Source organism: Giraffa tippelskirchi, chromosome 3, assembly GCF_054371585.1.
Source record: "Giraffa tippelskirchi isolate mGirTip1 chromosome 3, T2T-mGirTip1v1.2.pri, whole genome shotgun sequence".
NCBI classification, from domain to species: Eukaryota; Metazoa; Chordata; class Mammalia; order Artiodactyla; family Giraffidae; genus Giraffa; species Giraffa tippelskirchi.
Window position 1 is genome coordinate 52471380 of NC_137277.1, and position 21360 is coordinate 52492739.

Sequence of the window (21360 nt, forward strand, 5' to 3'; positions counted from 1 at the left end):
TGAATCACAACAAACTGTGGAAAATTCTTCAAGAGATGGGAATACCAGACCACCTGACCTGCCTCTTGTGAAATCTGTATGCAGGTCAAGAAGCAACAGCTAGAACTGGACATGGAACAACAGACTAGTTACAAATCAGGAAAGGAGTACGTCAAGGCTGTATATTGTCACCCTTCTTATTTAACTTATATGCAGAGTACATCATGAGAAATGCTGGACTGGATGAAGCACAAGCTGGAATCAAGATTGCCGGGAGAAATATCAATAACCTCAGATACGCAGATGATACCACCCTTATGGCAGAAAAGAAGAACTAAACAGCCTCTTGATGAAAGTGAAAAAGGAGAGTGAAAAAGTTGACTTAAAACTCAACATTCAGAAAACTTAAGATCATGGCATCTGGTCCCATCATTTCATGGCAAATAGATGGGAGAACAGTGGAAACAGTGACAGACTACCCTTTTGGGCTCCAAAATCATTGCAGATGGTGACTGCAGCCATGAAATAAAAAGATGCTTACTCCTTGGAAGAAAAGTTATGACCAACCTAGATGACATATTAAAAAGCAGAGACATTACTTTGCCAACAAAGGTCCGTCTAGTCAAAGCTATGGTTTTTCCAGTAGTCATGTATGGATGTGAGAATTGGACTTTATAGTCCAACTGAGTTGAGCATAGAAAGCTGAGCACTGAAGAATTGATGCTTTTGAACCGTGGTGCTGGAGAAGACTCTTGAGAGTCCCTTGGACTGCAAGGAGATCCAACCAGTCAATCCTAAGGGAAATCAGTCCTGAACATTCGTTGGAAGGACTGATGCTGAAGCTGAAACTCCAATACTTCGGCCACCTGATGTGAAGAACTGACTCATTTGAAAAGACCCTGATGCTGGCAAAGATTGAAAGTGCAAGGAGAAGGAGACGACAGAGGATGAGATGGTTGGAGGGCATCACTGACTCAATAGACATGAGTTGGAGTAAACTCCGGGAGTTGGTGATGGTCAGGGAGGCCTGGCGTGTTGCAATCCATGGGGTCGCAAAGAGTTGGACATGACTGAGCAACTGAACTGAACTGAATGAGCATGAGCTACCCAGTACTCAAACTCAGAATCTGACAGATCCGGCCACTCAGCGATGGACAGGTGGGCCAGAACGGGCCTGCCTTTCCCACCGTGCAGCAGTGTGAACTCTCAAGAGGAAAGGAAGAGAGGCACAGACTTTCCTGGGAAACTCAACAGTCCTATTAAACCACTCTTCCTTCCCAGGTAAGCAAGAGGGAGTGAGTGTTGTGTTAATTAGGCTTCTTTCACCAGGAAGCAAACAGCAAGCGTGGAAAGACGATGTCCCCCCACCCCCAGCACACATCAAGTGTGATCTGATCAGGTCAGTTGATTCCGCTTTGTTTTCAATCAAAATGGGTTCTTTTTCAAAGTGATGGAATTTGTTTGCTGTTTAAAATATGGAATTAACTCACACACCACCACAATATCAGGCCCCCAAAGGAGCTGGAGATCTTCACTTAAAATCTTGCAAAGTTCAGAGGAAGAACCAAGAATTGATGATAAAAGGACACAGTTGAGGACACTAGATGGCAATCATCCTTGGGCCTGCACACCATGCCCAGGAAAGGTGTCGCAAGAGCACTGAAATCTCACACGCTTCCCACATCGACTGTCAGTCTCTTTCTCGCTGAGCTCAGAGCCACACGGTGCCTATTAGTCACCGGAGAGCAGAGCCAAGGTTTAACTCCTTGGTGGTGTAGGGGAAACGGCGCTTCAAATTGGATTCCAGGAAATCTAGGGAAGTATTAGACAGGAAGTCTGGTACAGTGTTTCCAATTTGCCCAACGTCAAGGCTGTAGCTGGAAGCATTTTTCGAAATAATTAGTCAGTTTAGCAATGTGACTGTCTGCACATGGTTTTCATTTTATTCACCAGGGCACTCCTTCCAGATCCAGGTTTTTTTGGGGGTTTTTGTGTTTGTTTTTTACAGTAAACATTTACCATTCACACTTCAAGAGGCTTTCCCCAGAAAACCATTGTTTATAATTTTGAAGTTTGGTAGACAAATTACCACATCAACTGGACAATAATAACTCCCCACATTAGCTAATCATACATGTCAAATTCATCAGGTTTCACTAAAAACTGTGGGGTTGGCTCTTTAATGTGACTCTGAGCACAGTGAGTACCAGAATGCCCTGAACCCAGCATGGATGTCCTCTGGTCTGGCTGCTAAGACAAAGCTTTGATCTCATCCTGAGAGGCTCCCGGGCAGACTTCTTGCTGGAGATCAGGAAATAGGCTTCACTGGCCAGTCCTAGGAGAGAACCCAGGCTGACAGTGGAAACCCAGATTGAAACAGTATGTTCCCAACCTCTCTCCTCAAATGCAAAGCTCTTTTCTCATCTATTGTCTGCCCCTATTTTTACCATGAAAAGCTCTCCGATGTCATTTTAGCTATCAATAATTGGCAGTGAGTTTTTGCAATTAACAGCTGACCAGAATCAATTTCAAGGAGCTGCACAGAAAAACCATTGCCAAAAAAGCACATTTGGGGATTACTCAGCTGCTTACCTGTTCCTTAATCCTTTTCTTACCCCACACGTCATCTCCAGGAAGAACCTGAGACTTGAGCCATGTGCCTAAAGGCCCAGTTCTGAGTATGTGGTAGATATTTGAGAAATTCTCTGATCAGTGTGTACCTAGAGGAAAGGAATGGGCAGTTCCACAAGGAACTACTGTGTAATTCATAACGAAGAGCTGGCTCATAACTCCTGTCTAATTTCAGACGAAAGACCCCAGGGAAAGATTTGGGTAAATAAGTTGGCCTCAAAGGAAAGCCACTGAAGTTTACTTGTTCCTTCAAAGGAAAGCAATAGAGAATCGCCAACTGTGATGGACACATCTCAAGCTTTGTTGATTTATCTCACTCATCAGTAATACCAACGAGGGTCTTCTGGGAAGCTGAACTCCCCACCTATCACACCCAAGCCAACTGGAGACATAACTCAAAGCCTTGGTGAGTTTCTCAGCTTCGGAGGGAGCCAACCCTCTAAATGACACTTTTCAATGCTGAAGACCGCGGGGCTGCCAATCTCTTGAGAACTAGGAGGCATATATTTTTAGAGACATTCCGTCATCTGGGCAGCCTCCAGTGGATTTTTTTTTTTTTTTTTTTTTATCTCTCCTCAGTTCCTGATCTGGTGGGCTTGGGGCAAGAAACCCTCCAACGGCAGTAACCTGGGAGGAAGTGTTTGCTAAGGCAAGACGTCGAGCAAGAGGGAGCTCGGAGGTGCACAAGCTCCCGGAACCCTCAGCCGCTCGGTCTAAGACTCTCCCACCTGACTCCACCTCGAGCTTCTTTAAATCAGCCTTGGCCCAGGAGTTATCCCCGGGCCTGGTGTTTACAGAACCATGGAGATGCCACCCCGGTTTCTATCCTGACCCGGTGGTCAAGGATCAGCCCCTGGGCCCAAGGACAACCTGTATTGTTTCCTCGCTGCAAACCAGAATGCCTTCGCCTCCAGGAGGTCGACCCTATTGTGGGAAAAAAACAGCCGCCGTTGCTATTTACACCCTGAACTGCAAACTGGGTAAAAATAGCTCTAGCAGCTTGGTCCAGCTTTAAACCCCGCTGCAGAAAGACATTATTTTTGGAAGAGAAGATTTTCCTCCCCACCCACAGATCTGAAAACGGTCACCTCCCCGGAGAAGAAGAGGAGAGACGAGCCCACGCAAAGGTGAAACGTACCCCCTTCTCCACCCCTCCTGCCGGGGACAGCAAGAGCCAGATTAGAAATTCTCTTCCTCCCCTAGCAGCCAGGTCAGGCCCCAGCACAGACCTGCAGGTGACCTAGTTCAAGGTACAGTGGGAATTAATTAACTTTGACTACAGTGAGAGGAGGCGGCTCTCTGAACCTGGGTGCTGACAACATCTTGCTGACTATTATGGCTGGTAGGCTACTTATTTGCCTTTCCAAAAGAGGAAAGAGTCTATAAGGCTTCCCTGGTGGCTCTGTGGGAAAGAATCTGCTTGTCAATGCAGGAGACGTGGGTTTGATCCCTGATCCAGGAATCCTCCATGCCAAGGAGCAACAAATCGTGCACCGCAGCTATTGAGCCCGAGCTCTAGAGCCCAGGAGCCACAACTGCTGAGCCCACGTGCTGCAGCTTCTGAAGCCCGCGTGCCCTAAAGCCCATGCTCTGCGACAAGAAAAGCCACCGTAAAGAGAAACCTGTGCGCTGCGACTAGAGAAAAGCCAGTGCAGCAACAAATACCCAGCACAGCCAAAAATTAAAAAAAAAAAAGAGTATATAAGACCCCAAAACAATAGCTCAGATGATCTACTGCCCGAGAGCTTGGAAATTATCAAGCTTGGTCTGGTCCCACCTCTGTATTTGGGGCCCCCGACAGCTGGGGGCTGAAACTCTTCCCTCATGTATTTGCAAGAGCTTAGGGCCTGGTGTTTGAAATCCTGGAATTTCCTTCAGGTTCAGGAAGTAGTCTATATGACAATCAGTGGAAGGAAAGTCACTTCTCTCTTTTCTGTGAAAAGATATTTGGTAGATGCACGTAAGTGTGTAGATTATGACACCTTTGTAACTCTCAAGAGATTTACATATATGGGTAGTTTCTAGGATACGTGAAAAACAGCAGAGAAAAACACCAGATCCATGATGTCATTCAATTGTCCTATAATTTGAAAGTACCCAGAGCTGAGCTCAATAGGTGCTTAATAAATTTGTTTAGGAAGGAAGGGAAAGAAATCTCCCACATCCTATCTCCATCTGAACCTCCTTCTTCAGAGATCCAGGAACCAAAACAAATCTTCTATTTGAAACATGCCTAGGCATGCCTAACCAACTAAAAGAAAGGTGATAAGATTATAACGTGTTAGTCCCCCACTTCTCAGCACCTCCCAGCAACACACATAGAGACCTTTACCACCTTGACCTCAGTGTCAGTACTTGGGTAGCTACAGGGGTAGGGGGGATGGCAGGGTCAAGGTAGAAGAAGCTGAAAAGATGGGGGTATGCTTTGGGCACAAAGTCAGGAAGCCTGGCTCTCCCCCTGGCCTCAGACAGACCCAAGTTTTAGTACTATCTTTGTCGTCCACTGTGTGACCAAGTCACTTACCTTTCTGAATCTCATTTTTTCCCTCTGAGAAGAGGGGTGATAATAGCCCCCTATGGGGGTTGGTGCAGACTAAATGCAGCAGCATACACAGAACATGTGAGCATTGAGTGCCTGGTTCAGAGAGAGGGATATGCCGAACCCAGCATCCATGGCATGCCATGGCTAGATTGGTTTTTTGTTTTTTGGTTTCTTTGGCTGTGCCATGTGGCATGCAGGAGTTTTAGTTCCCTGACCAAGGATAGAACCCGTGTTCCCTGCTATGGAAGCTTAGAATCTGTACCGCCGAGCAAGTGCCCATGGCCAGATTCTGGAATCTATCCTGTTTCCAGCATCCAGAGGTTGACAAATTCTACTAAATGTCAAAAATCTTAACTCCCTGAAAAAGGCATTCCATCGACAGAAATTACCGAAAACTTTCTTCCGCGTTATTAGGCCCTTTTGCACCATTGCCCTTCATTCTCTTCATTCTCCCCTTGCACCTTTCTGTTTAACACCCACTTCCCCAAGCCTTATCAAGCAGCCAGAAATAGAATCTCCCTACTCAGACGTCTCTGCCGGTCAAGCAGCTGGGGCAGCACCGGCTTGTCAGTTGAGGGAGACCACAGAAATACAGCCCCAGCACCTTTCCAAGTCGCACTGACTGATGACATAGCTATTTAAGCTATGTGTTCTCGGGGCTCCAAGGCTCCCCAAGGACCTGGGAAAGACGACTGGATATCCTTTTGATCGGGACCACTTCAGTTTTCTATTTCCAAAGTTGAGAAAGCCAGATAGCTCTCACTGCGGCCCAGGAATGAAAGAGCTCAGGCCTCTCTCTCGCTCTCGCTGACCTGTGGCCGAGGACTGTGGGCCAAGGTGGCCAGGCTCTCCCCTCCAGTCTAAGTCCGCTTCCTCCTTAGTCAGCTTTCCTCGCCTCCCTATTAATAGCCACTGCTTTGGCTGGCTCCTCTCGCAGTGTGATTACAGTTTAATAAGACATCTCGAATAAGGAAGCAGCAGACGTCCTGGAGCTGGACTGCCGAGGGCCAGGAGGGTTCAGGTTCCATCCCAGAAGGTAGAGGCGAGGCGTCGCCTTCTACAGAAGGACAGAGGCCCAGGTGACCGAGTCACTGGTCCCAGAGACAAGACACTGCTTTGGGGTTTCCGTCTTGCTGAACTGCCTCTGGTTTAGGGCAAGAGACAATAATCCAGGCTACCTTGCATTTTATTGAAGTCTTTATTCCCACAGATATTCCTGGGCGGGACTGAAAAAGTGTGGTTCTTATTCAATGATGCAGTAGCAGTAGCTACTCTATCAAGAGTAGCTGGAAAGCTAACTTTGGACCAAGTTAGCATTGTGGTTTGTTTTAATCGCTCAGTCATGTCTGACTCTTGCAACCCCATGGACTGAAGCCCACCCGGCTTCTCTGTCCACGGGATTTCCCAGGCAAGAATACTGGAGAGGGGTGCCATTTCCTTCTCCAGGGGACCTTTCTTACCCAGGGATCAAACCTGGGTCTCCCAAATCCAAAGGTGGCTTCTTTACCAACTGAGCCACCCGGGAAGCTAAGTTAGCATTAGTCCCTACCAAGTCATCACTTCTGACACTACAGAAGCAAGGTAGCGTACTCAGAGAGGTTCAGGTTGTCTGTATGGGACAGGGTGCTGAGAACAGATTGAATCCCAGCAAAAAAAATATTTTCATGCCCTGTTCCTCCCCCTCCTCTGTCTCTCTGCAGTAAATGCAGACATGCTTAACAATCTTTAGTGTTAGATTCATGCTGATAAGTAATGTATTTGGGTTACCGTGTAATTTATTCCAGCATTCCTGTTCTTCTTGGGCCCTGGAGGGGAAGAACACACAAATTTAGGAGCAAGGCAACCTGACTTCATATTCTGACTCAGTCCCTCAGCTGAGGGGCTATCTTTACTCTCTTTTTCTGAGCCTCCATCTTCTCATTTATATATAAAAAAAAAAATAATCTATCCTGAAATGGTTTTATACAAATGAAATGAGACAACTTTGGAAAATTTGCCTAGTACAGTGCCTGGAATATAGTAGGTGGTCAATAAGCAGTCTTAATTTTTTTTTTTCCTTCTTCTTCTTTTATATTTTTAATAGTTTCATTTCCATTCTATTTTTTATTTATTTATTTATTTTTGACTGCACCAAGTCTCAGTTGCTGCAGCAGGATTTCAGCTGGGGCGTGTGTTACCTAGTTCCCCAACTAGGGATTGAACCTGGGCTCCCTGCATTGGAAGCATGGAGTCTTATCCAGTGGTCTTACTTTTCTTTCCAGAAAATAAAAAGGAATGGAAATGTGAGGGCAAATCAGGGTCATCCAAGTCCCTCAAACCAGTGGGGAAAATGACCAGCATCAAGACCATCTCTGCTATGAAATCTCTTAAGAACAAGTAAAACTTTTTTCCCTTCTCTAGATTCATACCATTCAGAAGTCCCAAAGAAAGGCCCAATCTGGACTGTGATGCATCTTGATGAGGCCATAGTGAGGAGTCTCCCAGCTCCATTTATCATCCCTCAGGATATTTATTGGAGGTCTCATAGTTGATAAGGGAAGGATGACATCAGGAAGAATGGGTTGACTGTACCCTTAGCTACATTTCAAGGGTCCCTTAAAAGAACCAGGTCAACCAAACCTCATGGGTGAACCCTGCTATTGGCAAGGCCAAAGGAGAAATAAAATATCATGCCTGCCTTGGTTTTCAACCTGCTGAGAAATAATCTGACCCTCAAACACCCGCTTAGGAGATGGCAAATAATGGTCTCCTTAACCCAGGACCAGCTGACTTCCCTCAGCAACTACTTCAAGTTCTGGGAGGGTGACAGACTTTGTTCCTACTGCAGCTTGCTTGCTTCCTGCTTGCCAACAGCCGGCGTATATCTGATGGGAGCCAGCCAGAGCTCCTGACAGCACAAAGTGGGGCAAGCCCCAGCATGACCTGCCCCCCCAACCGGGCACTGAGTGGGGGCTGGTGTGGGGAGGAGAGATGGGAGCTAAGTTGACTTTCATTTTCATAGAAGAGCCCAGGATTCCCTGCACCTCAGTAGGCAGAGGGCAGGACTTCCCAGACACCTCTTGGGGAGCAGTCTTTATTTCTCCTTTGGACCTATTCTTGGTATGAACCCTAACATGATTTTATCTATACACAGATGTTGAGGGGATGAGCACACTGTAATCTATTTTCATGCCACCGAAACCATTCCATTTGAGGATCAGCCACCCAGACATCATTAACACCTTTGGTCATGCAACAAATACTTTTGGACATTGCCTTCCCACCAGCCCTGTTCTGGTTTCTGAACACACATGGTTAATAAAACAATGATGGTCTCTGCCCTAGGGGGTGAATCAGACACAGGATGTGAAAATTAATAAGTACATCATTCAAATCGTAAGACATGCTGGTGAGAGACGTGCTCAGGTACAGTAATAGAGAAGGATGCGCTGTGCTCAGTCGCTTCAGTCGTGTCCGACTCTTTGAGACCCCATGGACTGCAGCCCGCTAGGCTCCTCTGTCCGTGGGGATTTTCCAGGCAAGAATCCTGGAGTGAGTTGTCATGCCCTCCTCCAGGGGATCTTCCCAACCCAGGAATCGAACCCATATCTCTGGCGTTTCCTGCATTGTAGGCAGTTTTTTTACCCACTTAGCCACCTGGGAAACCCATTATCATACTGCTGCTGCTGCTGCTAAGTCGCTTCAGTCGTGTCCGACTCTGTGCGAGACCCCCTAAACCTTGTTCCTGTTAGCTCATGGTATCAGACTGTGGAGAAGCAAACCTACAGATCTGTCTCCTGACTACCTTCATAAGGCACGTACTGGTCTGTTATGAACTGCACATAGGCCTCTTGAATGCATGGTTTCTCCAGCCCTGCAGAGCCCCCTAAACTGCTGCTGTAAGGACATATGCAGTAAGCAAGGGCACCAGTATAAAGACAAACGCTAATTGAATAGCATCGGAGCAACATGTCACATACTCCCATCAAGTACAGGATATGAAGTGAAGAACAGAACCAGGAGAAATCACGTCCTAGAGCAGGGCTGGTGGGCACTGCGAGTGGGCTGTGCAGTGGAGAACAGTATGTGGCGATAATAGAGAGTGATAGAGGGGGAATTTCCTGGCAGCCAGGTGGTTAGGACTCCAAGCTTTCACTGCCAAGAGCCCAGGTTCAGTCTCTGGTCAGGGAACTAAGATCCTTGCAGGGTCCATTAAAAAAACAAACAAACAAACAACAACCCCCCCCCCCCCCAAGAAACAAAAGAGAGACAAGAGAGAAAGAGAGCTGGTAGGGGTGAGGGGTGACTGATTCATGACCTTAGATGAGAAGGTCAGGGGAGGCCATTCTGGGGAAGTTACGAACTTGATGGGATTTCATTGGAAATTGTCTATGAAGGTCACACCCACCCACCACCCACCCCTGCCTTAGTGTTCAGCCAAGTTCCCTTCTCTCCCAGTGAAACACTCTAAGCAGAACAAAAGGGGACCTCAGCCAGGGATTCATTGAAGACCATCCTGGGAGAAGGAAGGGGGCTCCCAAACTCCCCTTTCCAATCTCCTGCCGTGGGCACGTCTACTTCTCTTCCCTCTCCTGAATCCCATCCCCAGCATCCGTCTGTCCTCTGTCCAGGGCCTTTCTGACGTCACTTGTCTCCTTACAAACTCTTCTTGTTCCTATCACCCAGCAGGGGCTCATCAGGGGGAGGATGCTGTGCCCCCTAGGCACAGGGCAGAGGAGCCCATCATGGGCTCTTTGTCTTTGAAAACTGTTTTCTCCAAGGTCCCCACAGGCCTGCCCTCGAAGTTCCAGAAGCCAAATAGCTCTGACCTGCAATAGATAAAAACTCATCATTCCTGCTAGGCCAGCAGGCTCATTACAGACTCTTCTTGCTCTAACTCTTTATCTCAGGGTTGTTTTCCTAAATTAGCATTAGCTAGGTTGACATCAGTGCCATCTATCACCTACATTAAGGAGTTGGCCCTCTAGAATGCTGGGGAGCCAGCCCAGACATCAGAGCCAGACAGACGTGTGTTTGAACCCAGCTCTCCACTTTAACCGGCTCTGTGACCTTGGGCAATTATCCTCTCTGGGCTTCGGGTTCTTTATATGTAAGACGAGGAGGAGGGAAATGCTTACTCGGCAGAGTGGGTGTAAGAATGAGCCAAGAGGGAGGCAAGGTGGATGGAATGTAGCAGGTACACTGCAAATGGGAGCCTTTGTTATGATTTCAGCTATAAAATAACCTCAGGAAAGTCTGGCAGTGCCTCTTTGAGGAAGGTGACTGATTGCTCTCTTAAGAGTGGCGGCCAGGTCTCCGTTTCACCAACCATTCGGCCACAGCAGCTCTTTAATCTGAGTATACTAAAACCCAGGTGAAAAGAGGACACTTCAGGACACGGTAAAAGGCATGGATCCCAGAATCTTGGATTGGAAGGAATTCTGAGAAAATTCTAATCCAAGTTCTTGCTACCAGGCAGGACTGAATTTCAATTTCAGACAGATGGAAGTCTTTTCCAATACACAGTTGAGCAGGCATTACTCCGCTGCCCTAGCCGTACTGTTCTTGTGATCACACAGACTTTATTATGCACTCAGCCCTTCAATCTTTAATTCAAAAAATATTTTTGGAGCAGATACTATGGCCGCATCTTATTCAAGGCACATGGATATGGAGGCAAGAAGGCAAAGTCTTGCCCCTCGTGGAGGCCAGTTATATGTAGAGATTTTAAAAAGTGGGATGGAAGGACTTCCCTAGTGGCTCAGTGGTTTAGACTCTGTGCTCCACTGCAGGAGACACAGAAGGGTTCAAACCCTTCCGTGGTCAGGGAACTAAGATCCCACGTGTGCGTCAAAAACTAAAATTAAATTTAAAAGGAGGGAGAGAGATAGAGAAAAAAAGTGATATCAAGAAAATAAAACAAGGTAATGGGTTAGAGTGATGGGGGTGGAGTGGGGGTGGAAGTGGGTAATGGGGTGGGGCCAATGCAGTAGGGGGGCCAGAGACCTCCTCTCTGAAGAGAAGACATCTGAGCAGAGACCCAGTGGGTGAGGAGGAGGCACATATGGGAGGATGGGTAAGAGCTTCATGCGTTCAAGGCACAGAAAGATTGTCTGTGTGGCTGTGGTTAGTGAAACTGCAGGGGCGTGAGCGAGTAAGGCTTTGAAGGTTGAATTTTATTCTAACTTCAGGATTTTAAGCAGAGGACCTGCAACACCTGATTTACACTTTGAAAAGATCCTTGTGGCTCTTCTCGGAAATGTGCTATAAGGTGCATGAGTGAAAGTAAGGAGACCAGTTAAAGAGCTCATTGCTGGAGTCCAGACAAGAGAAGATGGTGAAAACTGGCCAGATTTGAAATATCTTTTGAGGGCAGAGCTAATAGGACTTACCTGTGGATTAGATATGGGGACTGGGTGCGGGGGGAGGGGGAAAGGGGGCAGTAGTAAGAAAGGAATCAGCAATGACCCTTTGATTTTGAACCTGATAAACTGGGAGAATGGTAGCTGTTTAATGAGATGGGATTATTTGGGAGAGATTACTAATTCCATGTCTTTCTCCTCTTCCAGACTATATATTCCGTGAAGACAGGGGCCCAAAGTCTTGTTCACAGCTGTGTGCTCAGTGACTGGCACAGTGTCTGGTTTGTAGAATAACTGTCGCTTCATGGCAAATAGATGGGGAAAAATGGAAACAGTGTCATATTTCATATTCTTGGGCTCCAAAATCAATGCAGATGGTGACTGCAGCCACAACATTAAAAGACACTCACTCCTTGGAAGAAAAACTATAACAAACCTAGACAGTGTATTAAAAAGCAGAGATATCACTTTGCTGACAAATGTCTGTCTAGTCAAAGCTATAGTTTTTCCAGTAGTCATGTATGGATGTGAGAGTTGGACCATAAAGAAGGCTGAGCACTGAAGAATGGATACTTTCAAACTGAGAGTCCCTTGGACTGCAAAATCAAACCAGTCAATCCTAAAGGAAATCAACCCTGAATATTCATTGGAAGGACTGATGCTCCAATACTTTGGCCAGCCGACTCAATGGGAAAGACCCTGATGCTGGGAAAGATTGAAGGCAGGAGGAGAAGGGAGTGACAGAGGATGAGATGGTTGGATGGCATCACCGACTCAATGGACATGAGTTTGAGCAAACTCAGGGAGATTGTGAAGGACAAGGAAGCCTGGTGTGCTGCAGTTCATGGGGTTGCAAAGAGTTGGACATGACTTAGTGACTGAACAACAACAACAAATACAACCACATGCCAATATTGAGTATGTAGTCAATGCCCAGTGCTGTGCTCCATGCTCTATAATCACTCTAATTTAATCCTTACAAGAGAAATGTGAGGAGATACTTATTTGAATCCTCATTTTACAAACAAGGAGTTGGGTTCAGAGAGGTTACATGACAGGCTCAAGGTCTCATAGGTACTAAGTGGTAAAGCTTTATAGTGGTGGGTCTGGCTCCTCTCTCCACCAGTGTACCACACAAAGACTCTGCATGGGTAGATGGATGGGTTCGTTGGTGGATGAATGGATCCAAGGATTTATAAATGGATGGATGGGTAGAAAACAACACCATATGCTGAAAATCATTTGTACCAAAGTGTCCCTCTGAAAGTAAAAGAAATTCAAACTGGAAGGATCTATTCCTAAAACCAAAAAATTGAGGGACCAAGCATGAATTCCCACTAAAGTCATTCCCAGGAATGCAGAGATAGAATTCATTTGGGGGGGGGGCACAGAAAGTTCTAGAATGCTTTGTTAAACTAAAAAAAAAATCTAGAAATTTGAAGAAATAATCTTTTTCAGGGAGTATTTCCTAGTACTTTTTTCTATGATCTGGGATTACTTTAAGAACATTAGAATCACATGAAATACTTCTGATACTTGAAAGATATCTTCTAAGAACAAAGGCAGAAAATCTTGCTTGCATCAGGCAGCCCAGATCCTGGAGCTACTCAGGAGTGTCACTTATTACTTCCATGGCTCAACAAGTATATCAAATCTTAGTTGTGGCCCGTTAGGATCAGCTTCACAGTGTTTTTTCAGTAAGTGCTCTTTTGCTTTGCTTAGTCGCTCAGTCGTGTCCAACTCTTTGCGACCCCATGGGACTGTGTCCATGGGGATTCTCCAGGCAAGAATATTGGAGTGGGTTGCCATGCCCTCCTCCAGGGGATCTTCCCAACCTAGGGATCGAATCCAAGTCTCTCGCTATTGCAGGCAGATTCTTTACCATCTGAGCCACAAGGGAAGCCCAAGTGCTCTATTAGATTACAACCTTTTCCGGGAAAGTAGCCTGCACGTAGTCCACATTGACACAGTGACTCTGGTCAGGAACCTGGAATCTAGCATAGATATCTTCCCTGTCACACTAAAATTACGTAAACAGAAAACTTGTTGAGCACTTACTCTTCTTTTTTTTAAGATTTATTTTTGGCTGAGCTGGTCTTCATTGCGCTGTGAAGGCTTTCTCTAGATCCAGTGAGCGTGGGCTACTCTCTAGTTGTGGCGCACGGGCTTCTCATTGTGATGTCTTCTCTCATTGTGGAGCACAGGCTCTTGGCTTGTAGGTTCTGTAGTTGTGACCCACGGGCTTAGTTGCTCTGAAGCACATGGAATCTTCACGGACCAGGGACTGAACCCTGTCCCCTGCATTAGCAGGTGAAGTCTTAACCACTGCACTGCCAGTGAAGTCAGCACTTACTGTTTTTGACGCATGGATCTCATTTGACTTTTATGACAATCCTTTGCTGTAAGTACTATTGTGTCCTCATGTTATTGATGAGGAGACCGAGGCAGATGGATGGTTTGAGTACCTTGATTGAGTCACACAGCTATGAAATGTATGGAATCAATGCAATCTGGAGCCACATGCAATTAACCACTGCAATACCTCATGGTGAAGCAATCCTCAGTCCCAGAGATTCTGCCTTCTTAATCTCCTTGTTTGTCTTTTCCTCCCTATCTCTTTGGGCACTGCCCCAGGTTAAGCATTTTATCTTTTCTCATCTTTGAAATAGTTCCATCCTCCTAGATTTTCTGTTTCCATGTCTTCTTCCATAACTGACCATGTTGGAATCTGATACCTTTTTTTTTTCTCCTTTGACTGCACCACTCACCTTTCCCACCATGGTGAAAGCTCAGAGTCCTAACCACTAGACTGCCAAGGAATTCCCTTGACACACATCTGACCATGTCACACTTCTGCTCAAAATCCTTTAATGATTTCTTATTGCCTGTGAGTTGAAGGCCCTTATAAGGCCTTTCAAAGACCTGGTCCCAACCTCCTTATCCTCCTCTCCTGCTGTTTCCATTGAATCCCCTGTTCCAGGTACACCAAACATGTGCTTTCAAGTATGAATACTATGCTTCTTCCTTTTCTCCTCTGTGCAACACCCCACCCCATATACACAAGCAGCTGCGCATATACACAAACACACACCCTATTTATTGCCTGATTCCTCTTTACTCTTTGAGCCTGCCTGCTAAGTTGCTTCAGTCATGTCCAACTCTTTGTGACTCTATTGACTATTGTCTGCTAGGTTCCTCTGTCCATGGGATTTTCCAGGCAAGAATACTGGAGTGGGTTGCCATTTCCTTCTCCAGGAGAGTTGCTTGACCCAGGGATCAAGCTTGAGTCTCTTATGTCTCCTGCATTGGCATTGGTAGGCAGGTTCTTTACTACTAGCATCATCTGTGCTGTGTTTAGTTGCTCAGTTGTGTCCATCTCTTTGTGACCTCATGGACTGTAGCCCGCCAGGCTCCTCTGTCCATGGGGATTCTCTAGGCAAGAATGAATACTGAGTGGGCTGCCATGCAGGGGATCTTCCTCCCTTGCCTCCAGGGGATCTTCAAGCTCCTATTCTTTGAGACTCAGCTGCTAAAATGTCTTCTCCAGGAAGCCTTTTCTCACACTCACAATCAGGTCTAGGCACCTCTTCCTTCTCCTTGGCATTGAACCTTCATAGGTCTAATAAAATACATAAATTTTTACTGTAATTTTCCCTTTACAAACTGTTTCTCCTTAAGAATGTAAGATACATGAGGGCAGGAACCATAGTTATAACTATTGTATGCTCAGCATCTGTACATGCTCATACATTTTTGTTATATGAATAAATGAATGACTTATTGAAGTGAATTGATTTTCGAAGTAGATTTCAAAATCTGGGCAATTTTGATCTTCACATTTTCCCATTGTCAGACTTATCTACCTGTGGATTTTTGCTGCAATGGAGCTCTAGCTGAGATAGGATGTAGCAGCTTTTTTTTTTTGGTTTGTTTTGTTCTTTTTTAAAAAAATTTATGTATTTATGCTGAACTGGGTCTTAGTTGTGGCACACAGGATCTACTAGTTGTGGTGTGTAAACTCTTAGTTGCAGTACGTGGGATCTTGTTCCTTGAACAGGGATTGAACCTAGGCCTTCTGAATTGGGAACATGGAGTCTTAGCCACTGGACCACCAGGGAAGTCCCCTGGGAATACAGTAGTTGTTAAGAATGAAGACTCACATCATCTATTAATACTTTTAAAACTCTACTATCTGCTCTGGAGAAGGACATGGCAACCCACTCCAGTATTCTTGCCTGGAGAATGCCATGGACAGAGGAGCCTGGCAGGTTACCGTCCATGGGGTCACAAAGAGTTGCACATGACTGAGTGACTAACACACACACACACACACACACACACACACACACTACTATCTGCTAGCATTGGCCCTTAGGTAAAAGTCACTCTCTCACTGAGCTTCAGTTTTCTTTACTGTAAAACTGAGTTAATAATAGGATCCATCATAGGGTTCATGTGAGGTCTAGTAAGGAAACAAACGTGGCAATTCCCTGGCTGTCCAGTGGTTAGGACTCGGCGCCTCACTACCTGGGCCTCAGGTTTGATCCCTGGTTGGGGAACTAAAATCCCATAAGCCATGTAGCATGGCAAAAATAAAAAGAACATGTGGAGCATTTGGTGGTTGGCGCAGAGCTAGGGCTCAATACTTATGAGCTATTCTTAGGAGCTATTTTCCTGACAGCTTCTCTTGACCCCATTGTGTCACCATCACATTTTGAACCAAAAGTCTGGAGTCTGGCTCTCAAATATGAACAGTCAATTTCAGCACACTCTTCGTTTGCCAAACTACTGGGTCACCCTGGATACAAGGCCTTGGGGAAAATGGGTGCAGATGATGGCTGAAGACAGGAGTAGCCTTTTGCTTATAAATCACAACTTATTCCCTAGAAACGAAAAGTAAGCCTTGTCAACCAGTCAGCAGATTACCTGAATTCTTCAAAATGCTGACCCCTCTACCTGCTTGCTCTCCCTTGCATTTGGTAAAAGAGAGGTGACTGGTGCAGGGAAGTACGGCTACAAGCAGCAATTTCTCCTTGGAGGAAAGGAAGCAGGACATAGACTGTCAGGGTAGGATGTGGGGTGCTTTGTTCCTTTAGTTGGCTGCATGGAAGTGTTTGAAGCAACCCCGGGTAAACAAAGCCCCCGTGTGTGTCCCAAATACAGCTGGAAGAAATGCCTTCCTTTCCAATCTCATGCATAAGGAGGGGGTTGTAGTCTCTACTTCACACCTGAGTTTTCTGGATCTTGATTCAAGCAGCCTCTTTTAGAGGTCATAATAGTCTCAGTGGAGCCTGGAACTAAATGGCCAAGAAATAAATTGCAAGATTTTCCTGCAAATGTCTGTGTCGATGAAGTGAATGAGGAGTGACAAGGAAAAGTACAAGATGAGTCTTCAAAAGAATTCAAAAACTCTTTATGTCAAACCACCTACTTAAGAACTGAAAAATAACATAATTTTGGGTCAAGGGTGAGGTATTCCTTTGAATGGGCAATCTTTTATAATAATTTTACATGTGGCTATTTTACCAATGCTATTGTCTCACCTGCCTCTGTGAGCGCTGACATTTCCAGTTTAAAGGAGACTAAGTTGGAAAACAGGAGTTAACAAAAAGTGGTTGGTTGTATAACCAATGCTGAGAGCAAAAGTAGATTTTTCCAAATGGATTAGTCAGAAAATTTGGCCAAAGTATGTGCCCTATCTGAGTCCCTTGGACAGCAAGGAGATCAAACCAGTCAATCCTAAAGGCAATCAACCCTGAATATTCACTGGAAGGACTGATGCTGAAGCTCCAATACTTTGGCCACCTGATGCAAAAAGCAGACTCATTGGAAAACACCCTGATGCTCTGAAAGATTGAGGGCAGGAGGAGGAGGCAAGAGAGGATAAGGTAGTTGGATGGCATCATTGACTCAATAGACATGAGTTTGAGCAGGCTCTGGGAGATGGTGAAGGACAGGGAAGCCTGGAGAACAGTTCATGGGGTCGCAAAGAGTCAGACACGACTTTGCCACTAACCAACAACAGCACTGTGTCCTGTCTAAATGGATGACAAAAAAGAACTATACTGGAAAGGTTATGAGACCACATACCTAGGTCCCACTTCCCAACATTGCTCCTCACTTCTTCAGGTTTTCATTCTTACCTTTAGGTTTTCTTATGAAGCAAGATATATTTTTGCGTATTATGTAAAGTTACTCTTAAATTTCCTCTTGGCTTTATTTGTCAGATAGGATTTTCTGGACATTTATCTCAAAGGAGAAATGTGTCAGTAGAAATCGGAAAGAAAAAAATAGTGAGCATCTACATCTGTCAGAAGGACTAAATTGAAAAACAAACAGACAATTCTGAGTGCTGGCGGCGATGTGGAGCAACCAGAACACTCATGCACTGCTGGTGGGAATGCAAAATGGCACAGACTCTTTGGAAAAAGTTTGATAGTTTCTTCTAAATTTAAAACATCCAATTGCCATATGATCTAGCAATCTCATATCTAAGAAACCCAAGAGAAGTGAAAGTATATACAAAATACATACCAAAACCTGTCCACAAATGTTAACAGCAGTTTCTCCAACAATAGCCAGAAACTGGAAACAACACAAATGTTTATCAACTAGTGAACATACTGTGGTATGTCCATACAATGAAATACTATTAAGCAGTAAAAACAAAAGACTTACTGATCCATTCAACATTGTGGATGAACCTCTAAAGCATCACATTGAAGCATTATGAAAGAAACCAGATTCAGAAAGCTATTTATTATATGGCTTTCTGGAAAAGAAAATACTATATGAACAGAAATCAGATCAGTTGTTGTCAAGGGGCTAGGGATGGGAGAAGTGGGTTCATTATAGAAAGGAAGGGTGTGAAGGAATTTTTGAGATGATAGAAATGAATTATATCTGATTTTTTTTTGGGGGGGGCCATACTATGTGCCATGTGGGATCTTAGTTCCCCAACCAGGAATCGAACCTGTGCCCCTGCACTGAAGTACAGAGTCTTAGCCACTGTACTGCCAGGGAAGTCCCAAATTATATCTGATTTGAAAAAATATTTGTTTTTCTTCAGCTTTTGAGTTTCAAAATCCTAGGTCACCAAGGGTAAGAAAAGAGGACTTTAGGCAAGAACAAATCATGAGGGAGAAAACACTATGAATAAAAGCAAGATTTCCCCACTTCTATCCTTCACTTGAAAGGAGTTCCCTAGATCCTGAGAGATTAGGGAAGAGAGAGGAAGAGGCAAGGATAAATGGGGCCAAGAGATTCTGTTCCCCCAAGACATTGCCCAGTTCTCTGTCGAGCTTACTCCTCGTGGAGATAGCCTCCTTCTTGCTATTACATGAGTGACTGCCAGCCACCCCATTCTCCTACCACTTGTGAAACCGTTTACCTCAGATTGGGACATGAACCCATGTGGTGGGAACTCAAACCCAGCCAAAACCCTGCTTGGACTTGAACCTACGTGGCTGGGACTCGAGCCCAGCCAAAGCCCACGGTACACGGTATGGACCTAATGAAGCTCAGTTTCTTGATGTCTCATTGCAGAAAGAATACAGTGAGAGACAGAGATAGGTAAGAAGTGGATTTATTCAGATTCAGAGAGAAGCAGATTCAGATTCAGGCAGAGTGTGGGACATCGCTGAGGGCCAGTGTGGCTATGAAATGGGACGTGGTTAGTCTTTATAGGCTGGAATTTCATGTGGCCATAAGCAGTGACCAAAGGACTGGAAAAGGTCAGTTTTTATTCCAATCCCAAAGAAAGGCAATGCCAAAGAACGTTCAAACTACTGCACAATTGCACTTATCTCACATGCTAGCAAAGTAATGCTCAAAATTATCCAAGCGAGGCTTCAACAGTATGTGAATTGTGAACTTCCAGATGTTCAAGCTGGATTTAGAAAAGGCAGAGGAACCAAAGATCAAATTGCCAACATCCATCGGATCATTGAAAAAGAAGAGAGTTCCAGAAAAACAACTACTTCTGCTTAATTGACTACGCCAAAGCCTTTGACTGTGTGGATCACAATGAACTGTGGAAAATTCTTCAAGAGATGGGAATACCAGACCACCTGACCTGCCTCCTGAGAAATCTGTATTCAGGCCAAGAAGCAACAGTTAGAACCGGACAAGGAACAACAGACTGGTTACAAATTGGGAAAGGAGTACGTCAAGGCTGTATATTGTCAGCCTGCTTATTTAACTTATACGCAGAGTACATCATGCGAAATGCTGGGCTGGATGAAACACAAGTTGGAATCAAGATTGCAGGACAAATATCAAAAAATAACCTCAGATACACAGATGACACTGCCCTTATGGCAGAAAGCAAAGAAGAACTAAAGAGCCTCTTGATGAAAGTGAAAGAGGAGAGTGAAAAAGCTGGCTTAAAACTCAGCATTCAAAAAACTAAGATCATGGCATCCAGTCCCATCACTTCATGGCAAATAGATGGGGAAACAATGGAAATACTGAGAAACTTTATTTTGGGGGGCTCCAAAGTCATTGCAGATGGTGACTGCATCCATGAAATTAAAAGACGCTTGCTCCTTGGAAGAAAAGCTATGACCAACCTAGACAACATGTTAAAAGACAGAGACATTACTTTACCAATAAAGTTCTGTCTAGTCAAAGCTATGGTTTCTCCAGTAGTCACGTATGGATGTGAGAGTTGGACTGTGAAGAAAGCTGAGCGCCAAAGAATTGATGCTTTTGAACTGTGGTGTTGGAGAAGACTCTTGAGAGTCCCTTGGACTGCAAGGAGATCCAACCAGTTCATCCTAAAGGAAATCAGTCCTAAATATTCACTGGAAGGATTGATGCTGAAGCTGAAACTCCAATACTTTGGCCACCTAACGCAAAAAACTGACTCATTGGAAAAGACTCTGATGCTGGGAAAGATTGAAGGCGAGAGGAGAAGGGGACAACAGAGGGTGAGATGGTTGGATGGCATCACTGACTCGATGGACATGAGTTTGAGCAAGCTCCAGGAGTTGGTGATGGACAGGGAAGCCTGGCGTGCTGCAGTCCATGGGGTCGCAAAGAGTCAGACACGACTGAATGACTGAGCTGCTGAAATTCATATGCTGATGAGTGGGAGGATTAGTCCAACCATTTTGGGGAAAGTGTAAGTCATTCAGTCATGTTCGACTCTTTGTGACCCCATGGACTGTATGTAGCCTGTCTGGCTCCTCTGTCCATGGAATTCTCCAGGCCAGAATACTAGAGTGGGTAGCTGTTCCTTCTCCAGGGGCTCTTCCCAAACCAGGAATCGAACCAGGTCTCCCACTTTGCAGGTGGATTCTTTATTGTCTGAGCCACCAGGGAAACCCATTTTGGGGAAGGGGTAGAGATTTCCATGAATTGGGCCACTGCCTACTCCTTGGTCTTTTGACAGTGCCTTGGAACTATCACTGGAGAAGGAAATGGCAACCCATTCCAGGATTCTTGCCTGGAGAATTTCATGGACAGAGGAGCCTGGCAGGCTGCAGTCCATGTGGTCGTAAAGAGTCAGACATGACTGAGCGCCTTTCATTTCACTTGGAACTGTCATGGCGCCTCTGGGTGTGTCATTTAGCTTGCTGATTCAGGATCAAGGTCTAATTAAAATCGACTTGTCTGCCATCTTGGACCCATTTGATTCTAATTGGTTTATGTTGTGTCCTTGGGCTATGTGGTTCTTTCAAAAGTTGTGCCCTGCCCCCTTCCCTTCTTGTTACACTTGTACTCGGTTAGACTGCATGAAACCATATGACAGGCTTCACTCCCACCAAGAGATATAAAATATGCCCACTTCAGTTACCTTACCCATCAAATTTTTCTTGGGGACTTCTCTGGTGGTCCAGTGGTCAGGATTTGGCAATTCCCCTT

At 45.3% G+C, this 21360-nt stretch overlaps 1 long non-coding RNA gene across 1 annotated transcript; it reads left to right on the plus strand.

Moving 5' to 3' along the window:
- The first annotated feature begins 3155 nt into the window (after positions 1-3155).
- LOC145543478 (uncharacterized) lies at positions 3156-15283 on the plus strand. The gene is made up of 2 exons (XR_014080729.1): positions 3156-3737; positions 11701-15283. It is a non-coding gene; the product is annotated as an uncharacterized LOC145543478 (long non-coding RNA).
- The last annotated feature ends 6077 nt before the right edge of the window (positions 15284-21360 follow it).